This window comes from Tursiops truncatus, chromosome 4, assembly GCF_011762595.2.
Source record: "Tursiops truncatus isolate mTurTru1 chromosome 4, mTurTru1.mat.Y, whole genome shotgun sequence".
Lineage (NCBI taxonomy): Eukaryota > Metazoa > Chordata > Mammalia > Artiodactyla > Delphinidae > Tursiops > Tursiops truncatus.
This window is the reverse complement of record NC_047037.1, coordinates 3,991,918-4,008,209: the sequence shown is the minus strand read 5'-3', so window position 1 is coordinate 4,008,209 and position 16,292 is coordinate 3,991,918. Positions and strand designations below refer to the sequence as shown.

At 38.5% G+C, this 16,292-nt stretch overlaps 1 long non-coding RNA gene across 1 annotated transcript in view; it reads right to left on the bottom strand.

Annotated features, from left to right (window-relative positions):
• Positions 1 to 16,292, bottom strand: part of LOC141278440 (uncharacterized) — a 227,736-nt gene that overhangs the window by 147,758 nt on the left and 63,686 nt on the right. The window contains exon 2 of the long non-coding RNA XR_012331192.1: positions 21 to 131. This is a non-coding gene — a long non-coding RNA (uncharacterized lncRNA). The remainder of the gene's footprint in view (positions 1 to 20; positions 132 to 16,292) is intronic.

The following is a 16,292-nucleotide window of genomic DNA, read 5'->3' as shown; positions in this document are numbered from 1 at the left end:
AAGACTAACCAGATACATACCAAAATGTTGAGAGGATGATTTTCTTGAGAAGGGTGTGCCTCTGATACTCATTTAATTCTTTTAGCCTCTCCCTCCATACTTGCTGTATTTTCTACAATGAACACGTATTCCTTTTGCAATATAAAAAAATGATCAATGTTATTTTAAGAAATGCATGCTCCAGGATGAACTTACAGAATAATTTGGGGTTAGTTACTGATTGAAAACTACGCGGGCAATTAATGAATTGTTATTCCAAAGACCTGCCTTTGTAAAGGCTCTTGAATCTTAATGATACCAGTGGAGTGTCTCACCTATTGTTACCCAATCCTCACAAACTAAACATGTACAAGTAGGTCATGTTGTTCATCATGACTCATAAAGATGAATCATGGAATATGGCTCATGCTACTAAAAGGCTGTAGCTAAACATACTATCAATGTACATATTCAAGTATCTATGTTATTTTGAGGGGTTTTTTTATTGGCTTGGTATTTGAGCAGTTATTTCTTCTTCATATCGGTTAAAACAATGCATTATAACTGCTGGTACGTAGGCTAGAGAAGAATACGGATAAAGGAAATTAACAAAGTATTAGCTAATTTAGCTAGACGGCAATTTTAAAATAAGAATTTTTCAGTAACTTTCAAAGCCTGTGGGTTAAATTCAAACTTTATCCATATTTTAAAAGACTGCGCCATTACAAGGCATGATGATGTCTTCACCTCTCAGTTCCTGTCCTGCCAAATTCTTTTGAAACATGAGTCTGTTTTTTCCTTTTTGTTAATTACTCTGCATTGTGTCTGGTTTTGCTTTAAAAGGTTTGAGGCAAAATGCTTCAGGGCTCTTAGAATGCATTCATTGGCCTTTAAAAGTGTTTGGAATCAAGAACCCATAATAATATAATCTGTTAAATGCTAATTGATCATTACAAATGCTACATCTCTTGGCTGTACCATTTCCTAGGGTTCGGTCCAGTCTCTTTTCTTCTGTATCACTTGTTCTCGGGACTTCATGATCTCAGGACCTCTTTACACTTTAACAATTATCCAGGACTCCAGAAAGCTTTTTGTTCATGTGGGTAAATATTTTTCAAAATTTACCGTATTTGAAATTAAAATAGAAAAATCTGAAATATCGATGTATTCATTTATAAATAAACAATAACAAACTCATTATGTTAGCATAAATAACGGGTTTTATGAAAAATAACTCTATTTTCCAAAACAAAATAAGTAGTGAGAGAATAGTGTTGTTTCACATTTTTGCAAATCTCTTTAACATTTGGCTTCATCGATGAGAACTGGATTATCCCATCTGTTCCTGTGTCCACTCTGTTGCAATATCACACATCATTTAGTCTCTAGAAAAACTCCACTGCATACTCATGAGAAAATGAAGGTGAAAAAAGCAAATAACATCTTAGTATATTATGAAAATAGTTTTGACTTCAGGGGCCCTCTGAAAAGATCTCAGGGAGCCCACTCCCCTGGGGTCCCCAAGCCACCAGAGACATAAATGAATTAATGTCATTTCAAGGTTGTACCAGAGCTAAATCCGATATCTAATTCATGGTGCTGAATGTTTTCTGGGTCAAGGGTTTCTTTCCTGGTGGCAACTGTTTACCTTTTAAGCCACAGCAATGGATAAAGGTCTCCTTGGAACTTGCATTAAGATGCAAAGAGATTTGTGCTGCCTCCCCAGTTTCCAGCTGGGATAAGAATCAGGGCCACATGTATAGTAGACCCTCTTTTGGGGCAATTCCCAACTCTATCCCTCTATCTCAGAAAAAAGAATAAAGCGGTGTTTGTCCCTAAATAACTGAAGGATCCCAGATATTCCTAAGGAAAGGAACACCTTCCATCCCCACCATAAATTATCCCAAAGACAGCTCCTGAGGCTACCTTCACTTTCCCACTAGTCCTCAAAGGAGAATGTAGGTTAAGATATAACTAATGCTTTGGTCAGGCATCTTCTGCGTGCCATGCAAGGTGCTAACCACTTGACATGCATTTTCTTTCTTATTCCTTCTTATGCAAGGAGGATTCTTACCTTCCTCTATGAAATATTACAATTTGATGAAAACATTTTAGTAGCCATATTTAATGCAGTAATTGTTCCAATGATCCATCATGGTCAGTCATCTAAGCTAGACGATTGCAATTAAAAAAAATAAGTATAGAAAATAAGTACGGAAGAAACCCTTGTATCTATTTTCCAATCCCAGATTACCTGATGCCCTCCCAGTCCATCCAGAAAATATACTGACTGATGTCAATGGTACATTAGCCATGACCAGTACATACACACACCCTACGTGATGACAGGGATTACACCAGCCGAGTTGTATTTTACTAAGAGTCAGTTAAGTTTGTCTTCAAATTATTAATGCCAGTTGGAATTGTTATTATAATTATGTCATTTAACTGAATATTCTATAAACTGATAAGTATGAGGGTGACAAAAGTTGTTTATACAAAATCTCAGCTGAATGCTTGTGGAAAGTTTTAATAAAGGCAAGTCCCTTAAAAATACTAGAGTCGAGGGGCTTCCCTGGTGGCGCAGTGGTTGAGAATCTGCCTGCTAATGCAGGGGACACAGGTTCAGGCCCTGGTCTGGGAGGATCCCACATGCCGCGGAGCGACTGGACCCGTGAGCCACAACTACTGAGCCTGCGCGTCTGGAGCCTGTGCTCCGCAATAGGAGAGGCCACGGTAGTGAGAGGCCGGCGCACCGCGATGAAGAGTGGCCCCTGCTTGCCACAACTAGAGAAAGCCCTTGCACAGAAACGAAGACCCAACACAGCAAAAATAAATAAATAAATAAACTTCTCCCCCCAACATCTAAAAAAAAAAAAAAAAGTACTAGAGTCGAATCAAATGGGTGTAACAATTTTTAAAGGACTGGAGGAAAAGGTAGAATGTTAGATGGATTCTACTCTCAAATTTCTCTAAGAATGTTTTTAATATCTTGTTCAAAACATTGAAAATCGCAGATGATTCATAATGGGTGAATATTATACAAGGAAGACAAAATGGTACTTAAATCAACAAACTCAAACTCCAAGAAAAGAATTTTGCCTTACATTAAAAGATTAATAAGTGAATATCCATTTATATTCTAAATAAAAATAAAATGTTTGTTATGTATGTAACTTTTTAAAAATGGTTCTCTTTGGCCAACAAAGTACTCAAAAATGAGTACTTCTTACACAATCATGACATTTGCATCCTTGGAAGTATACTAAAATATGTAACTCTGATTCAGAAGAGGGTTTGTTCATATTGCAATTAAAAACTAAACACGTTGGTCCCAATTAAGTGCTAGTATTGATTGCACTACTGTACATTATATCATTTATTAGAGATGCTATAAAAATCCAGAAAGCAAGCACCATGCTGTGCTGAAGTCGTCAGGAAGGCTTCATGAAGGGGGTGGGATACAAACTAGATCTTCAGGATTAATGAGGAGTAGTTCGTCTTCTGTAATGTGTGACCAAATGATACGATGAATTCAATGAGTCGCTCGTGACCATCAGTGGATTCCTTTTCTGTCACCGCTTACCTTCCCATTGCTCTATATTCCTCCCAACCCCGCCAAAATCTAGCAACATACTTTATGGTCACTGCTTGTTTATTTCACCTTTGGCTTTCTCAAATTTCCACCTCATTGTTTTCTCTGTGAAAATCCCCCTTCCTTATATCTTTCATAACTTTGACTTTGCCAATACCAGAAGCCTCGATCTTTAGTCATTCTGCAACTTGGACATCTTTTTCCTAACCTTTATTGCTTTTTTTCCCCACTATTTTCAAAAGATGTAAGTAGCAGAATGACTGTCCTAAACATTTTATGATATAAATATAAAGAAAATAAAAATCACAAATTACTCTAGAATATTCTATGTTTACAAAAGTAGTCACTGAATCTACACCCCTGAGCCTCTTGAGTTCAAAAAAATTTTTTAATGTTGTCTCTTCATGTTCTTCTCATGTCATCACCTGTCATGTTCTTCTCCTGGCTGTTCAAAGGGCTGGCTCCTTCCCTCCCTTCAAATGCCAGGGTATTGATAAGTATCACCTCCTGGGAGAGGCTTTGTGCAACCCGCCAGCATGTCACCCCCACCTCTACCCTATTCCTCTATGTCACCGCATTCTGATATCACGCTTACTACTCCCTGAGCACTTAGCAATAATGTCTAATTAATTGTATGCAACTGTCTACTTGTTAAGTGTCTGATTTTCCTCCAGAATTTAAATGCCGCAAGAGCAGGAAGCATATCTGTTTTGTCCACAAACATTTATCCAGAGCCCTGTATGATACCTGACATACAGCAGGTGCTCAGTAAACGTTTCTGAATGAATTAATAAATGAATAAATTCATGATTTTGCTGTTGAGAGGTAGTCACTTGTAATCGTTTGATGAATTTTTCCTATGTGTGCGCACACACAAAAAAACAGAACCATACTCTGTGTTGTGTATCTTGTTCACCTAAAATGTCTCATAAACATCTTTCTATGGCAGATCCTGCTGGTCTTCATCTTTATTCAAAAGCAGCGGATTTCCCATACACAGAAGCTAACCGATCCCTTATTTTTGAGCATTTGGGATGATTTTTAACTACTTCAGATAAATTGAATCTCTGTTTTTTGACTGTTAACGTATTGTCTTTCTTATTCATTAGCTGTAGCGATTTTCTCTTTTTTCTCTAAATAAGTGTATTTATTTATTTATTTATTTTTGGCTGCATCGGGTCTCCGTTGCTGCGCGCGGGCAGTTGCAGAGATCGGAGGCTACTCTTCGTCGCGGTGCGCAGGCTTCTCGTTGTGGTGGCTTCTCTTGTTGCGGAGCACGGGCTCTAGGCGCGCGGGCTCCAGGCAGATTCCTAACCACTGCACCACCAGGGAAGCCCGTAATCTACTCTTTTTACTTTATGTCATCTAAGAATTCTTGTTTTCTGTTACTTTATTCCTACAAAAAATTGTTATACATTCTATTTTAGTGTAGCTCTTCTTTGTGTTACATCATATCTCACATTATTTCAATACAGGAGAAAAATGGTCATTTTTTTTCCTCTCCAACTGCAGGAATTTTCTATTCAAACTGCAACATTTTCACCTCAAAAAGCAATATTTTTTTTTTTTGCTGACATTTATTCTTTATGCTTCTCTTCACTCTGTATTAGTCATTTCACTTTCTCCTTCACATTCAGCATTACGATGTTTTATTTTCATAGAGTATTCACACTTGCCTGGCTTCTCACAAGTATACCAAGGCGAAAACCGTATTTACAGTAATTGTTCTTCTCATTATTTTGGCCATATTATTATCGTCCAAAATATAGATAACATTTTTAAATTTTGTGCTGTATCAATTGATCAATCGCCGTTTAAGTCAGTATCTTCAAGTCCCAGTTAAGTTTTTCATGAATTGTCTTAAATATCCTATTAAACTCTTACATCTCTTTGCTCTAGATTCTTGTTTGTGGCTCCGTTCTCTACTTCACATACTTTTAGTTTTTCTCATGTTACTTCTATTGTTAGAAAGAGTACTGGGGCTACAAAATGTGCTGTCTAAGCATTCAAAGGGCAAAAGCAGACATTCTCTGAGACCCAGAGCAAAACCAAAACACCGAAAAAAGAACGATGGCTTATCCACATGAGATCCCCCAGGAAATTATTTACACTACTGTGAATGTGTTCTATAGGAAAATGTAACAAAGCAAAAAACAATAAACAAAGGCATAGATATTTTGCTACTTAGTTTTTCTAATGGTTAAGTAGGTAGGTACCTACAGGCAACTGATGATATTCATCAGTATCAAGAGATGTCATTATCCCCAAGAGGAGGAAGAATTCTGGCCAGTATTGGAATGTAAAGTGCATTTGGTACAATTGAGCAATATGCATAAGGTCCTGTTGAAAAGGGACTTGCTTAAAGTAGAAAAAAATGAGTGACATCACCTACCCAAGATTGATGGAAAAGTCACCTGCTGTGGGCCATGAAGATGGTAAACCCTGCACCACCCAAAAGGTGAAACCAGGACTGCTCATCTCACAGAAACTCTCTGTCCACTAGAAAATACTTACTTAGAATTGCTCAAAGGAAACTCTCTCTTTTCTGTGATTTCTCCATTTTGACCAAAACAAGAAATGCACCTATCCTCTTGCTTTATTTTTTTTCAGCCAGTCCGCACTCATTAAGTTTCCTACCAAATAGCTTCGTTGTTGCTTTATAGTAATTATATATGTGATTATTTTAGCTATTCAAATTGCTATCATTTTCTGAACTCCTACTATGTACCAAGAAGCAGTAAGCATTTCCTAGTATTTCTTATCCATAGAACAAGCATACAAAGCAGGCATTACCCTGATTTACAGAGGAGGAAACTGAGGCATAGGTGAAGTCACTTTGCCAAGATCCCCCAGCTACTAAGCAAAGAGGAAGAGTTGGAATCAGGTCTGATTCCCCAAATATACATACTTTCTGCCCTGTCTCAGAGAGTCATATTTTGATAGCACAGAGCTAGGCATTCATTCATCCATTGACATGGGAAAGTAGGATGAATTCATTTTGTAATCATCCAACTAATTCAAAACAATTACACAACCATCTAACTAAGCTTGTAAGGGAAATACAAAATTTCTAAAATGAAAGCTTTCTACCTTTGAAATGCATAAGATACTGACAATAATCCACTGTCAGCTGCCTTTTAAGTTTTGCCATTTTTCTGACATTTAGGGAGTTCAAACCAAATTTTACTGCAAAAAGGCAAAAACTTCATGTATGTTTCCTAAATCCTAAGGCAGCCAGAATGTTCCCTTCTCATTAATCCACTGCAGACTTTTAAAATCATTATCCTCTTCTACTATATCAAAATTAATTGGGCCAAGTCCAGTAGTTAAGGACTTCTCAGCACACTCGCCCTCATGCATGCACGTGAAAGTAGGTGGAATTCGCGTTCATAGCACTTACAGAGAGATATTATTCCCTCACTTGGAGCTAATGTCCAAAGTGCGAATCCATAACGTCCTCCATAGACTTGCCTCTTATTCACAATGAACCAGTCAAATTATCTTCTCATCCGCTGGGAATGCTCTAGTAAAATCACACCCCCTAATGATAAGAAAAGCTGGAGCCAATTCCAGTCCTCCAAAATTATACAATAATTGGGTGTAAAAATGGTGACACAAAGTTTGCTCATACGAAATAACCCAAAAGGAAAAATCATTAAAATTAAGCCATGGACAATTTCCCATTACAACCATTCACAGAAATATTCATGATATTTAAATTTGCAAAATTCCTTTCTCTAGTTAGAACAGCTAAACCTTTTTTTTTTTTTTTTTTGCGGTACGCGGGCCTCTCACTGTTGTGGCCTCTCCCGCCACGGAGCACAGGCTCTGGACGCGCAGGCTCAGCGGCCATGGCTCACAGGCCCAGCCGCTCCGCGGCATGTGGGTTCTTCCCGGACCGGGGCACGAACCCGTGTCCCCTGCATCGGCAGGCAGACTCCCAACCACTGTGCCACCAGGGAAGCCCTAAACTTCTAAATAAACATTAAACTCATATTAAAAGAGTAAACTATTTAAAAATTAAATAATGGACATAGTAAAAATGACACTTATTTTTTTTAAATCAATTACTTAGTGTTTTTATTCTACTCAGTTGAAAACCAAGATTATCATCCCTTTTATGTTTTATATTTTTTTTCAAAGAACAGTTAACATGTTTAAGTAAAGGATCATAGGGAGGGGGAAATACAGTAGAATATAAGAAATCATTGTGAAAAATAAATCATTTTACTCCTTTCCCCAATAAAAGTAATAGTGAAAGCCTATAACTTTAGTTGCACAGATTCAATTAGATAATAGTCCAACTTGGCTAATGTCAACATTGTCCAGTGAATCTTAGCATTAGAAACTACCAGTCAGTTCTACAAGCTGCTGTGTGTAAGACCTGAGCTACGCTAGGCACAGCAAGCCATGGCGTGCACAGATAAAAAAGCATTCTCTCTGCCATCCAGTGGTTAAGACTACGCGCTTCCAATACAGGGGTCACAGGTCTGATCCCTGGCCGGGGAGCTAAGATCCCGCATGCTGCATGATGCGGCCAAAAAAAAAAAAAAGGTGTTTATTAAATAGAACGATTCTTAATGCATGTGCACCAAAAATTATTAAGCATGTAAGAGAGGTACAAAAATGCAATGGAAAAAATGAAGTGTTTATTTCAGATGAGGAAAATCAACAAAAATCAGAAAGACTTAGTGTTGGATATTCTGCTGAGAGTTTGGGTAGAGATTCAAGGGGTGGAGAGGGGGACAGAACAATGTGATTACAACATGAAAACAGGAAAGAAAAGATAGGTTGCAAAAGCCTTGGGTTACGAAAGGGACAGAGTTGGGGATACTGGCTGTACACCTAGACATTGTCAGCTTACTCTGTAGGTATAAGGAGCGTTGGACAGTCTCATTTCTCTGTAAAACTGAGACAGGCTAGGATGTGGGACCCTTTGCTGCAGTGCTGCAAGGCTTGCACCTGAACAACAAAATACAAAGAAACTATGAGGGACTAAAAATAACGGTGTACATGCGCAGTCGGGGCAAATTATGGACAACAAGATACAAAAAGACCAAAAACCCAACTGTCACTTCTGAAGAGCTAGGAGCAAAAGCAGGGCACTGCGCATGCCCCCTGCACTCAGCGCCACCTAAGGGGTGGGCAGACCCCCTAAGCCACACCTCTGGCCCCACCCCTGGACACACCCCTCCCCTCACCCCATATAAGGAACCAGCTCGCCCCTGCTAGGGCAGTGAGCAAGGGAACCTGTTGGTTGTTCTCGCTCCCCTCTGCTGCAGCAGGGGCCCCAGTAAAGTTTTGCCTGAATTTCTTGTCCTGGCCTCTCGTCAATTTCTATTGCTTGGGGAAGGCCAAGAACCCTGGTCGGTATCAAAACCTCTGAGCAAAAGGGACAAACTCTGACTTGTCCTCGAAGAGGTCACTGTGCAAATGATTTGGAGAGAGGACAGACGGGACAGGAGACTCCTGTAACAGGAGAGGGCAAAATCTAAAGAACCTAAAGGAGTACAATGAGCAAACATAAGCTACTTAATCTTCCCATATTTCAGTTTATCAATTCATTGAATACACACACTTGTTTCGCCTTGCAGCTGTATTCCCAATGGAAACATTAGCAATAAATAGAAAAGCCCCTTAGACAGCTCACCAAAGAAGATATACACATAGCAAAGAAGCATATGAAAAGATGCTCCACATCATATGTCCTCAGGGAAATGCAAATTAAAACAATGAGATACCACTACACACCTATTAGAACGCCCCAAGTCTGAAACGCTGGCATACACCAAATCCTGGCGAGAGCGTGGACCAAACAGAACTATCATTCATTGCTGGTGGGAATGCAAAACGGTACCGTCATTTTAGAAGACAGTTTGGTGGTTTCTTACAAAAATGAACATATTCTTACCACAGGATCCTGCCATCATGGTTCTCAGTATTTACCCAAAGGAGCTGAAAACTTATGTCCACATAGAAACCTGCACGTGGATGTTTATAGCAGCTATTTTCATAACTGCCGAAGTCTGGAGGCAACCAAGATTTCCTTTAGTAAGTGAATGGATAAATAAACTGTGGTCCACCCAGACAAAGGAATATTATTCAGTGGTAAAAAGAGATGACCTTTCAAGCCATGGAAGATCATGAAAGAAACTTAAATGCATACTCCTGAGTGACAGAAGTCTATATAACATTCTGGAAAGGGCAAAACTAGGCAGACAGTAAAAGGATCAGTGGTTGCCAGGGGTTAGGGGGAAGGAAGGATGAATAAGCAGAACACACAGGATTTTAAGGCAGTGGAACTACTCTATATGATACTGTAATGGTGGAAACATGTCATTATAAATGTTTCCAAATCCACAGAATGTACAGCACCAAAAGTGAACCATAACGTGAACAATGGACTTCGGGTGATTATGATGTGTCAATGTAGTTTCCTGAATGGTAACAAGTGTCCCACTCTGGTGGGAGATGCTGATAATGGGAGAGTCTGTGCATGCGTGAGGGAAGGGGGTACATGGGAAATCGTTGTACCTTGTGCTCAATTTTGCTGTGAACCTGAAACTGCTCTAAAAAATAGTCTTTTTTTAGGCCCATTAACTAAATTCGGGAATTCAAAACAATGCATGCAAAATTCAGATGCACTGTAGAAAAATTAAACTGCTTAGAAATTTCATTAGGGGAATCTATATAGATTTTGTAACATTAATAATTACTACAGGGCTTCCCTGGTGGCGCAGTGGTTGGGAGTCCGCCTGCCGATGCAGGGGACACGGGTTCGTGCCCCGGTCCGGGAAGATCCCACATGCCGCGGAGCGGCTGGGCCCGTGAGCCATGGCCGCTGAGCCTGCGCATCCGGAGCCTGTGCTCCGCAACGGGAGAGGCCACAACGGTGAGAGGCCCACGTACCGCAAAAAAAAAAAAAAAAATTACTACAACAATGCTAAACTCATTTTGAAAGTAAATTAGAAGTAATTTTTTTAAGCTACATATCAAATGTACTTAAATTCTCTAGAGCTAATGTTTAGTATTCATCTTACTACAATAAAAATTTTTCATATTTAGCGAGAGCTTTGGAAAATCAAGGGTTATTCAACCTGCACATGACTTTTTTTAACATTGGTGTTAGTATGTTGAACACGTATGTATGTGGAGTTTTATTTTTATAGATAATTAATTCGTGTATATGGACTTCTTTCCTCATAAGGTTATTGTGGGATGCCACTAATGTTTGGTAAAATTTTAAGTGTAAATATACAGGTACTGTATGGTCTTAGAAATGGAAGCCTATTATACATTTCTGAATTAACAGTGACACTGTATAATACATAACTGTAAACTAATGTGAAATTGCCGATGAGTTACTGTGAGCACAAATATGGGGGAAAAATTGAAATGCTTTGCAAAGTAGCTTATAATGAATTTGAGCTTCAATTTGCTAGTGATTTTTCAAAACTCAACTAGAAATAATTCTCAGTCTCCTTCACCATATCTTTTTTATAACAAGAATAAAAATGCCACAATAGCAATGACAATTTATTTTTAATATAAAAATTGTACAAGATGTGTGAAGAAACTTTACCGAGACAGTAAAAGACTTAGGTAAATATATATTAACCATATATCTGGATTGGAAGACTCAAAATTGAAAAGAAATCAATCCTCTATAAAATGATATGTGAATATAATACAATGCCAAATAAAATCCTAAGATACTATTGATGCAGAAAGGTCTTGAAAAAAAATCCTGGTTTGTTTAGAAGAATAAACATGAAAAATTGAATATCCAGAAATTTTCTGCATAAGAAGAGTAATGAAGTGAAACTTATCATACTATATTTTAAAATACATTTTAAAGTCATTTCAAAAATGAAAAAGTCTTGACAAGGGAGCCAGAGTTGACCTATAAATCAACTGAAAACAAATAAGTGATTAATGATGATAAAGAGAGAGCTTTCGAATCAGTGGGGAAATGGTAAATATTCAGTAAGCCTTGTTGGGAAAACTAGAGAAAAATCTGCAGTTACAGAAAAAGAGAAAAGTGTATCCCTAATTCATACCTTCATCCAGAAGAAAATCCAGATGAATTAAAGATATACATATTAAAATATGTAATTGTAAACATAAAAGAAGGAAATTCGGGTGGCTATTTGCACAATCAGGGTGGGGAAGAATTTCTAAACATGACGTAACAAGGAAAAGGGCAAAAAATCTGACTGCCTAAAGCTATTTAACATGGCACTGCAAAAATGCTGCAAACAAGGTTAAATGACAAATTTGGACGGAAATTATAATATGTGAGGCAAAAATATGACTGTAAAAATGAGATATTATTTGTTACATCTATTAGTGAGGGTCCTGGGAGAAAACAAGGCACACTTAAGCAGGGTGACTGGGAACAGCTGAATGTCACGGGCTTTTCACACAAGTGTGGGAAGGGCTGAGAGACCAGCCAGGGGCGGTGAAGGTCCAAGCAAGCAGCAGCCCTGGAGGGAGCCATCTCCCACCCTAAGTCAGGGGCAAGGGAGGAATAGCTCCTGGAGACCACCAGACAGGTGCCGCCACCTTTGACGGAAGCACGCAGCCCATCCACCATCGGCCTGGCAGGGAGGGAGCAGAAGAGTCAATGCCTTGACCTCACTCTGCTCCTGTCTGCCCAGCTCTGCCAGTGGTTCCATTGCTGACCCATGTAGCGGCCAGAGAGCAAGAAGTCTGCTGATGCAAAAGAGAGCAGGGTGGAGAAGGGCGGAGAGCCAGGCGAGGTGGAAATGGAAAACTTGTCACTGGCAACTATGAAAATAATGATTAACACTGGTGCTGTAGAGGGTGTGACAAACTGGAGGTTCAAGTGTGTGTTTGTGGTTGTGTAAATATCTCCACCCTTCTGGAGGTCAAGTTGACAATGTGAAATGTGCCTAGCCTATAACCCAGAAATTCTACTGCAAAGGATCTATCTTCCAGAAATAGACAAAGTAACAGCATGGGTATTTGTGTGCGCGTGTGTGTGCGCGCGCGTGTGTGTGTACATACGCACATATATGAACATTCATCAGAGCACTGTTTATTATAACCAAGATTTTATAGCAACCTAAATATCCATCAGTAGGGAATGGGTTAAATATATTATTGTATTCATAAAATGGATTATTAAAATGGATCATTTAGGCTTATGTTTCTCTTTTAATTTCAGTTTTATTGGAGTCTAATTGACAAATAACTGGCTTAGATTTCTTTATAAAGAAGGACGTTCATAATAAACCATTATGTGACAAAATTAACACAGAGAATAATGAGCATGTATGTACAGAAAACAAATCAAAGGGATATATACCAGGAGGAAAGTGGTAAAATTATGGCTGATTTTTGTTTATTATTTTTATCTCTGGTTGTGTGTGTTTTCTAAGTTTTTAAGCAATCAATACAAATTGTTTAAGAGTTGGGTTTTTTAAACAAAAGAAGAGAGAGAAATTTGAATGTAAAACTAACTCTAATATCAGATATTTTTGGCGCTTTTCAATTTAGGTTCTTACTGGTTTCAAAAGAAAAATGTGTATCCTTTATTAACCAAAAAAAAAAAAAAACTAGATAGAGGCCTGCATCAGGGTAAATGAAGGCCTCTGTAATGAAAAGCCTGGGGAATGGAGAGCTATAAATATTTATGAGCAAATTGTATTTGGTGAGGAAAGAGACGTTTTTAATGATAGAAAAAGGTACATTATAGAGTTGCTCCAGCCACACAAGTGACAGGATCACCAGTCATCAAACTCATCTTCTCCTCTAGCCGCTGAAATACAGTGCCAACCTCACAGCATGAAACCCATTATAAATCGCAGTCCTAATTTTACATTAATATCACAATAAGACTAAGAAAATTTAAGCGTCAAGCAGCATACAGCACACAGTACTACTTATGTCTTGTAGATGAACTGAAGTTTCTTAAAAATCTTTCCATATCCGTTAGATTAACTAGCTGTTCTTAGCTATTAGGGGAAGGCAGTTTATTCATAGAGATAATCAGAAAATCAGCCCATGAAAATAAAAGTATGTTCCAGTCTGGGATCTGCATTAAACCCACAATTTCTGGCTTCAAGTTAAAAATGACAAATAGACCAAATACATTTCTCTCTCCTTCCTCTTTATAACTCACTAATGATAGTGAAAGGAAAATATATACACCTACCATAAGAAAGAGAACATGAGGGAATCCACTGGCAGACAGGAAATGTCAAGAAAATTCTGAGCGATGGAAGGAGGAATAGCACAATGTGTACACAGAGGCAGACATGGAAACTAGGGCACAAAGTTGCCTGCCTTTCTTGACAGAGCCCCAGGGGGCCTCGAATTAGAAACTAAGTTACATCACAAAGTGAGAGTAAGATGTAAAACTGAACAGAGGAAGACAAATTGGAAGTCTGCATGGTGGCCATCATACAGGATGACCTCCAGTGATCCTTACGTACTGGTATTCGTTTGTTCAGTCCCCTTCCGTATTAAATACAAGAAGCCCTATATGACCAATAGAATATAGCAGGAGTGACAAGGAGTGATTTCTTTTTTTTTTTTAACTTTTTATTTCATATTGGAGTATAGGTGATTGACAACATTGTGTTAGTTTCAGGTGTACAGCAAAGTGATGCAGTTATACATATATTCATTCTTTTTTAGATTCTTTTCTCATATAGGTTATCACAGAATATTGAGTAGAGTTCCCTGTGCTATACAGTAGGTCCTTGTTGGTTATCTATTCTATACATAGTAGTGTGCGTGTGTTAATCCCAACCTCCCAATTTATCCCTCCTCCCCCATGTTTCCTCTTGGTAACCATAAGTTTCTTTTTGATATCTGTAAGTCTGTTTCTGTTTTGTAAATAAGTTCATTTGTATCATTTTAAAAATTAGATTCCACATATGATATTTGCATTTCTCAGTCTGACTTACTTCACTTAGTATGATAATCTCTAGGTCCATCCATGTTGCTGCAAATGGCATTATTTTGTTCTTTTTTATGGCTGAGTAACATTCCTTTGAATATATGTACCACATCTTCTTTATCCATTCCTCTATCAATGGACATTCGACATATCTTGGATATTGTAAACATGCTGCAATGAACATTGGGGTGCATGTATCCTTTCGGACCATGTTTTGCTCCAGATATATGCCCAGGAGTGGGATTGCAGGATCATATGGTAGCTCTATTTTTAGATTTTTAAGGAAGCTCCATACTGTTCTCCTCAGTGGCTATACCAACTTACATTCCCACCGACAGTGTAGGAGGGTTCCCTTCTCTCCACACCCTCTCCAGCATTTATTGTTTGTGGATTTTGGGATGACAGTCATTCTGACAGGTGTGAGGTGATATCTCACTGTAGTTTTGATTTGCATTTCTCTAATAATTAACGATATTGAACGTCTTTTCACATGCCTCTTGGCCATCTGTATGTCTTCTTTGGATTAAAGACCTAAATGTGAGACCAGACACTATAAGCCTCTTAGAAGAAAACATAGGCAGAATACTCTCTGATGTAAATCGCAGAAATATCTTTTTCGATCTGTCTCCCAGAGTAATAGAAATAAAAACAAACAAAAATGAATGGAACCTAATTAAACTCAAAAGCTTTTGCACAGTAAAGTAAACCATAAACAAAATAAAAAGACAACCCACAGAATGGGAGAAAATATTTGCAAATGATGCAACCAACAAGGGATTAGTCTCCAAAATTTACAAGCAGTTCATGTGGCTTAATATCATAAAAACAGGCAACCCAATCAAAAAAATGGGCAGAAGACCTAAACAGACATTTCTCCAAAGATTTCTGAGGCTCGATCTTCAGAGGTTTTGCAAGCTTCCACTTTGTCCACTTGGATTGCTCCCTTCTGGAGAAGCCATGCTGTGAGGATGCTCAAGCAACCCTGTGGAGAGGCCATGTGGGGAGACCAGCACCGGCATCGACTTCCCAGGCATGTGAGTGAGTCCCCTTGGAAGTGGATCCTCCAGCCTCAGTCAAGCCTTCAGATGACTGTGGCCCCAATTTATGAGCAATCCCAAATCCAAAGCACCAGTTAGAGCCGCTACCAAGTTTCTAACCCAAAGAAACCTTCAGAGGTAATAAATGACTATTTTGAGCCACCACGTTTGGGAGAAATTTGTTATGCAGCCATAGTGGTTACAAGAGTCAATATGTGACGTGACAAGTATCAATACTACAACTTCACACAGAATATTTCGCACAGGGATCTGCTTTCCCAGCATGAGATCGGAAGCTTCTGCTTTGGACAAGAGTCTGCTTTAGACTCTCACCTTTGGAAGTATTCTTGAGTCCCAGGGCAAGCTCCTTGCTCCATCACTTGATACACAGAGGCACCTATCCACAAGCCCCAGCCTTGCAAAAGAACTCCCAAGCAACTTTCAACACCTCATTTTAAAATATAAAGAGACAATCGGCAATCACCAGATGTTTGTAAAAAGTCTTCCACATGAAAGAGAAAAGCCAGTATGAACAAAGAGAAGTTCATTTCAAAAAGAGAAAGAAAAAGAAGAATAGGTGCTGGGAATAAATGAGAACTTCAAAAATTTCTAATTGGTGGCATCAGAGAAAATTGACAAAATATTAAATCTAGTTTTTAAAAATCAGGATGATATAAAACAAGTAAAGTTCTTTGAAATTTAAATATTTGTCAAAATTTAAAAATTCAATAGAAGGGTTGGAAAATAGAAT